Below are 8,079 nucleotides of genomic sequence, written 5' to 3' on the forward strand. Positions count from 1 at the left end.
CCCCCCCCCCCACACTGGTGTACTCTTCCTCAAAAATAACCATACACAAACAGAAAATCTAAAAAAAAAGAATTAAAATAACAGAAAAAAAGCAAGAAGCAAGTACAAAAACATAAACAAACAGAGAGGAGGGAAAAGAAAAAACCCAAACTAAAACAAAAACTAACCAAGCAAATAAAAATTGCTCTGTGGTCATTTCTGTAACTCCAGGTCCCTTTCAGCTGCTGCTGCTGTGTTAAGGAGTGGCTCCGGTCCCTAGCCCGTCCCCTCCGCTTTCAGCGCAGGCTGATAGGGTTGTTCTCAGCGTGGGTCAGAAGCACCACAGACTACTGTGGGAGGAGAGTGGATCAGATGTGGACTCACCCAACTCATCTGCCACTGCTACTGTCAAGTCTCCCACTCAGATCTGACATGTCTGTGCCTGTTCCAGTGGGGGGGAGGGGCATGTGTCCCAGAACGTTGTATACGGTCACGTGTTGCTTAATGATGGTGACACATTCTGAGATGTGCATCAGGCGATTTTGTAGTGCGAACACCATGGACTATACTTACACTAACCTTGGCGGTGTAGCTGGCCACCTACCTAGGCTGCGTGGTATGGTCCATTGTTCCCTGGCTACGGCCTGTACAGTATGTTCTGTGCTGAATACTGTGGGCAGTTGTAATGCCATAGGAAGTACTTGTGTGTCTAAACACAGAAAACATACTATAACAATGTGATGTACTTGTACAGGGCACTTGCCATGAATGAAGCCTGCAGGACTGGAAGTTGCTCTGAGTGGAGTCAGTGTGAGTGGTGAGTGGATGCGAAGGACTAAGCCATTACTGGACAAGATTGAAGGCTCTATAGATGCTACACACATTTTTACACTTTTTTCTTTTTCCAATAATAATTAGCCTCAGGTTGCTGTAACAGTTTTAGCTTTATAAACTTACATTTTGAAACATTTAACAAAATTTTTGAACATTTTTACTCTTTTGCAGTAACAGTTTAAAACCCAAATTCATTGTACAGTTGTACAAAAATATTCTCTTTCTTTATATCCTTATTCTAGAAACTTTTTTCTGTTTTTAATTTTTTTTTACTTTTTACACTTTTTTGTTAAAAAACAAGGACACAAATACATACCTCAGTCCAGAACTCACTGATATCCCTGTCTTCCACCTCTACACCTTGTCCCACTGGAAGGTCTTCAGGGGCAGTAACACTCAGGGAGCTGTCATCTCCTGTGATAACCATGACTTCTTCTGGAATATCTCCTGAAGGACCTGCCTGAGGCTGCTTCACAGTTACCTTTTCTTTTTATCTTTAATTTTAAAGATGTGGAGTACAATCCAGGGTGAGGTATACAAATGTTCATTACGCAGGTGCCCTTGTTGATCAGGTGTGCCCCTCCCTCCCCTGGCAGAATCCCACCACAGTTAAATTTTTAAAAAATGTAAAAAGGAATATCATCAAAACAATAATAAAAACCAGAGTATAGTAAATACATAAACCAGTAACATAGTCACTGAGGTCATTATTGAGTATCATGTACTGTGCATAATTGTATGTGCTGTTTTATATGACTGGTAGTACATTTGTTTATACCAGCATCACCCCAAACATGAGTCATGTACCATGTTAGGATGGTATGACAGTTATGACATCACTAGGTGATCAGAATTTTTCCACTCTTATAATCTTATGGGACACAGTGGTATACGTAGTTTGTCATTGAAGAAAATGTTGTATTGTATGGTGCCTAGCTGAAATGGAATCATAGAGTCCATAGCCTTTTAGACTGGCTTCTTTCACTTAACCATATTCACAAGGGTTCCTCCATCTCTTTTTGTGACTTGATAGTTTTTTATTACTGAATAATACCTTATTGTCTGGATTGTCCATTCCTCTGTTGAAGACATTTTGTTTGCTTCCAACTTGAGGCAATTATGAATAAAGTTTCTATAAGCATTTGTGTGCAGGTTATTGTGTGGATGTGAGTATTTAATTCAAGCATTTGATTAGTATTTAACTTAGCACTTGAGTCAGTACTTAGGAGAAAGACTGCTGGATCTTATGGTAAGACTGAGTTCAGCTTTGTGAGAAACTGAACAGTTTTCAAAGAAGCTGAACAGTTTTCCAAAGTGGTTGCATCATTTTGCATTCCTATCAGCAATGAATGAGAATTCCCATTGCTCCACAACCTTGCCAGCATTTGTTGTTGTGTTTTGGATTTTGGCACATACAATTATGCACAGTACATGATACTCAATAATGACCTCAGTGACTATGTTACTAGTTCATGTATTTACTATACTATGATTTTTGTTATTGTTTTAATTATATTCCTTTACTTACAAACGGACATAGAGTGGCATCTCATTTTGATAATGTTTACTTGTTAACTATTATATGCCACCACCTCTCACTGAAAGCAGCTTATCTTCCTGTTATTCTTGGAAAGACCAAATTCTAACCCCAGTGAGGAATTTGTGCCAGACTTCAAGTTGCTTTTAATGAAAAGAATTAAAACGTAAAGAAAAAAGACCCCCCAGAAGTCATTGCACGTTCATGCCTCTCTAAAAATGCCAAGACTTCACTCACAGGCTAGTGGATGAATTCCACACTGCATGGTATCAGGCCCAATTGCTATCTGACTTGTATGGCAAAACACCCGTTTAAAGTGTGTAGTTTGGTGAGTTTTGATAGTCCAGAGGCATCACCACCTCCACAGTCAATGCAGAGAACATGTCCATCGCTGCAAAAGGTTTTCCTTTTATCTTTCATCTCTGCCATGGCAATCACTGAGTGACACCTGTCTCCGTCGTGTTTGACTTTTCAGACGGCTATATAAATAAAATCATATATACAGTAGGTATTCTTTCAAAATAACTCTTCTGCATACTAGTTTCTCTAGGGGTTCCACATTCGCCTCTCAAGAGACTTTCACATGTTTCTCACATGCCTCTTCACGCATTAATTCACACATTGTTCATTCATCTAGTGAAGGGCATTTTGTGTACTCCCAATTTGGGGCAGTTATCAATAAAGCTGCTATGAACATTTCGTGTGGACTCAGGTTCTAAAGGTCATCTTGATCAGCCAGTCTTCTCCATAACAAGATTTCTTGACAAGCAAGAGCTGCATTCATCCCAGTGGCTTCTGCTGACAGTGGTGACTATAACTCGCTAGGGCTTTCATGCTTTCCAAAGCACCAAGCAAGTCTTGTTTGTTCGAACTTGTTCCAGACTGCAGTAAACACGCCCCTCGAAGCTTCCTGTGCAAAATTGCTGATTCCCGCTCTTCCAGTACCACTTTCATTTGTCCGTTTCTTGTTTGTGCAGCAGTGGCAGAACCGCCAGTGGCGGTGTGCTCAGTGCACAGGGCAGCAGGGCACCCTGGATGACTAGGCTTTGTGCAGGTTTCTTTCACTGACGATGACGTTGAGAGCCATCCATGTTGTTGCCTGTTTAATTGCAGAGGAGTATTCTGTTGTATAGGTATACTCCATTTTGTTTATCCATCCACTAGCTGATAGGCATTTTGGTTTCCAGTTTTTGCATGTCAGTCTTTATGTGGAAATATGTTTTCGTTTCTCTTGGGTACATACTTAGAAGTGGAGTTTCTGGATTGTATAAGTGTGTATTTAATTATACAAGAAAGTGCCCAATTGCCTTCCAAAGGGGCTGAACAATTTTGCATTCCCGCTGGCGATGTTAGTGGAGTTCTAGTTGCTCTTTTTCCTTGCCAACGCTTGGTACTGCCAGTCTTTTGCATTTTGGTCGTTATCATTTTTGTATAGTGGATGTCAGTGTTAATTTGCATTTCTCTTATGCCTAATGATATTCATTTTTTCTTTTTAAATAAATTTTAATATATATTTTTTATTTTAAAATTGTAGGGTACAGTTAAGGGTTAGGTATACAAATATTCATTGTGCAGGTACCCTTGTTGATGAGGTGTGCCCCCCATCCCCAGACAGATATTGACTACTGTTAATCCCACCTCTCTTCCCCTCCCTGTCTTGCCCCCATATTCATTTTTTCGTGTGCTCGTTTGCCATCCTAGATCATCTCTGGTTTGGATTCAAATCTTTTGTCCACTTTTGGGGGAATTATTTGTCTTATTGTTTTGTGGTGAGAATTTTTTATATATTATTCTGAATACAAATTCTATATCAGATAGATAGATGTTTTCTAAATATTTTCTCCCAGTCTGAGGCTTATCTTTTCACTTTCTTAGCGTCTTTAAAGAGTAGAGGCGTTTTGTCGGGAGCCGCAACTCCTATCAGAAGGCAAAGTAAGGGTTACCTGAAAATGGGAAAAACGCTGGCTGGGAGCAAGGCCCCAGGTAAAGCGGCCCTGCCGAGGCAAAGCCCCATGGATCCCATTGATGGGCCCCTTTGATCTCTGGGAGTGGGTGCATAAGACAGAAAGTGCCCCTTTCTGATGAAGCATTAACTGACAAGCGAGGATGATGTATTGGTGAAACTGAGGCTTGAGACATGAATAAGGAACACAGCAAAAGCACAGCCATTAGAGACGCTAGAGCATGTCTAGTTACCTTCGTCTCCATGAAAAGCAAAACCATTGCGTATAAGGAAAAAAAAGAACTTTCCCATTCTTTATTTTTAATGGTTAACAGACCTGTGCTAAATTAACACCTTAGACGGGTAAGATGGAGGAGGAAGCTTGTGAGACCTGAGACCAGTCACTCCTGAGAGCAGCTGCTTTTAAACATAATTCAGGAAAGTATAGACATAGTAGATATAAGTTTGTAAGAGTAAAATGATTTAGTAGTATAAGTATAATAATATAGGAAAGAATAGTTAAGTAGATAAAAATAGGATGATGATTAAAAATAATTAGACAAAAAATAAACAGAAAACAAATATAGGATATGAGTAGGCAAGTATAATTCATGTAAGGCTGTTAAGCATTATTAGATTATGATTCATATAAGCAAAATAAGAATAAAGATAGATACATAATAGGAAAGTTTATAAGAAATAATTAAGAAATAATAAAATCAGTTATAAGAAACAGTAAAATTAGTTATAGGTGTAAACACCAATATATTGCTGTTAAGTTACATGTAAGAATTATTAGAAATATGATATAAAAGGGGGTAAGGGTTAAAAGGTTACAGTTAATTATTTTTAGCAGAAATTGTTTCGTTCCTGTCTGTTGATTTTAACATAATGGAAACAAAAAAAGAAGAGGGAGGATCAAATAAATCATTGTAGAACATTTGATTGTAAAAGAAAACATAATGTAAGCTTTTGTGGGCATATGTGTGAGGGGGTTGAGGGTGGAAAATGCCTTATATAAACATGTGAAAATTGAATAAACTTTGGAAGAGTCCCGAACTCGACCCAGGGAGTTGACTTATGTCTTCTTCCTTCACTGCGTCTGATTCTCTCGCCTCAGGCCCTAACCCTTGTGTTGGAGCTGGACTCTGACAGCGTTTAACTTTGATAACCAAAAAAATAGCAATTTTTCTTATATGGTATTTGCTTTCTGTGTTCAATCTAAGCAACCTTTGCTTAACCCAGTGCTACAATTTTTCCCCCCTATGTTTTCTTAGGGAACTTTTATAGTTTTGTTCTTACATTTAGGGTTATGTTTTTTTCAAATTAATTTTTGTGTGCAACGTGAGATGTTTACTTTTAAAAAATCTTTCTTCCTTCCCCTCCCTCCCTTCCCCTCTCTTTCCTCTTCTTCCCTTCCCTCCATTCTTTTTACAGATGTCCAGTTGTGAAAGCACCATCTGTTTGGGAAAAAAAAGTGTCCTTTCTCCATTGGTTTACAAATGTGTTGAAAGGCCATTGCCATATATGGTTGGAGCTGTTTCTACACTCTCCCTTCTGTTCCACTGATTTTTACATCTATCTACAGGACACATTGTTTTGATTACTGTAGATTTATAGTCAAGTAGTGTGATACTTCCAATACTCTTGAAGTCAAGTAGTGTGATACTTCCAATACTCTTTTAAACTCTTTTTTCTTAATCTTCTAGGTTCTTAAAGTTTCCATATAAATTTTAGAATCAGCTTATAAATTTCCATCTTAAAAAAACTTGCCGGGCTCGGTGGCTCAGCCTGTAATCCCACGCTTTGGGAGGCTGAGGTGAGTGGATTTCCTGAGCCCGCGGGTTTGAGACCCGTCTGGGCAGCGAGACCTCATCTCTACAATAAATCAAAAAATCAGCCGGGCGTGGTAGCGCACGCCTGTAGTTCTGGCTCCTCGGAAGGCTGAGGCGGAAGGATCGCCGGAGCCCGGCAGGTCGAGGCTGCGGTGGCCGGGAGCGGCCACTGCACTCCAGTCTGGGTGACAAAGTGAGACACCAACTCAAAAACAACAGCAACAACAACAAAAACTTGTGGCATTTATAGAGATACATTTGGCAAGAATTAACGTAAGAACAATATTGATTCTTTCTATGCATACACCTGGTATATCTCTTCATTTATTTAGATCTTAAAACTTTTCATAGCAATTTTTATAGCTTTTGGGGCATAGGTTTCGAAATATTTGTTAAATGTATTCCTAAGTATTTTATGTTTTGATTCTATTGTGTATGACTTTTTTCAAATTGCAATTTATGATTTTTTGTGCTAGTATATAAAAAATATATAAATTTTTGTATACTGGCCCTGTATCTTGTGAACTTGCTAAACTTACTTATAAGTTCTAATAGTTTTTTGGTTGATTTTTTTGAATTTTCTATATATTGGATCATGTCATCTGCAAACAAAGATAGTTGTACTTCTTTTCAATCTATATGCCTTTTCTTTCTTTTTTATTTCTAGTTCCACTATTTTCTCTAGTATAATATTAAAACAGATGTGGCAAGAATAGATGTCTTTGCTGATATTATTGAGGGAAAACATCCAGCCTTTCAGGATTAGAGAAGAGGTTAAATATGTTTTGGGTAGATAATGTTTATCAGTTAAGGAAATTCCTTTCTATTTCCAGTTTGCTGAGAGTTTTAAATTCTGAATGGATGTTGAATTTTTCAAATACTTTTCTGTATCTATTGAGATTATGATATGATTTTTCTTTTTAATCTTTTGATATGGTAATTTATAATGACTGATTTTCAAATGTGGCACCAGCCTTGTGTACCTGGAATAAATCACACTTCATGATGTATTATCTTTTTATATCTTACTGGTTTCAATTTATCAATATTTCATTGAACATTATTATTGAGTAGAGTTTCAGGAAAGATATTAGCTGGTATGTCTTCTTTTCCTGAAACATCTTTGTCTGGTTTTGCTATTGGGGTAATGCCATCATCAAAAAATGACTTGATAAGTGTCCCATCTTTTCTACTTTTTTAGGGGAGAAAAGTTTGTGTAAAATTGTTGTCATTTCTTCCTTAATTGTTTGATAGCATTCACCAGCAAAGCCATCTGGGCCTGGGGCTTTCTTTGCAGCAAAGTATGCATATGTGGTATTCAATTTCTTTAATAAACATATGGCTATTCAGATTATCTATTTCTTCTTGAGTGAGCTTTGGTAATGATTTCTAGAAATGTGTCCATTTTACCTGATCTCAAACCAAGTGAAGTGGAGACCAAAGAGAGACCCAGCAGGGGTCGGTGGCTCAACCTGTAATCCCGCGCTTTGGGAGGCTGAGGTGAGTGGATTGCCTGAGTCCCGGGTTCGAGACTCGCCTGGGCAACTTGGCGAGACCTCATCTCTACAATAAATCAAAGATTAGCCAGGCATGGTAGTGTGCGCCTGTAGTTCCAGCTACTTGGAAGGCTGAGGCGGAAGGATCGCCGGAGCCCAGCAGGTCGAGGCTGCAGTGGCCAGGAGAGGCCACTGCACTACAGTCTGGGCGACGGAGTGAGTCAACTCAAAAAAAAAAAAAAAAAAAAAGAGAGGCCCAAACTTTACCACTTATCCACCTAATCCTGAATTGTATCCCAAATCTGTAAAATAAAAATATTTTTTAAAAAACTTTTCAGCCGGGCTCGGTGGCTCAGCCTGTAATCCCGCGCCTTTGGGAGGCTGAGGTGAGTGAATTGCCTGAGCCCGCGGGTTCGAGACCCGCCTGGGCAACTTGGCGAGACCTCATCTCTACAA

This window comes from Carlito syrichta, unplaced genomic scaffold (assembly GCF_000164805.1).
Source record: "Carlito syrichta isolate Samal-C Ts95f unplaced genomic scaffold, Tarsius_syrichta-2.0.1 Scaffold303193, whole genome shotgun sequence".
NCBI classification, from domain to species: Eukaryota; Metazoa; Chordata; class Mammalia; order Primates; family Tarsiidae; genus Carlito; species Carlito syrichta.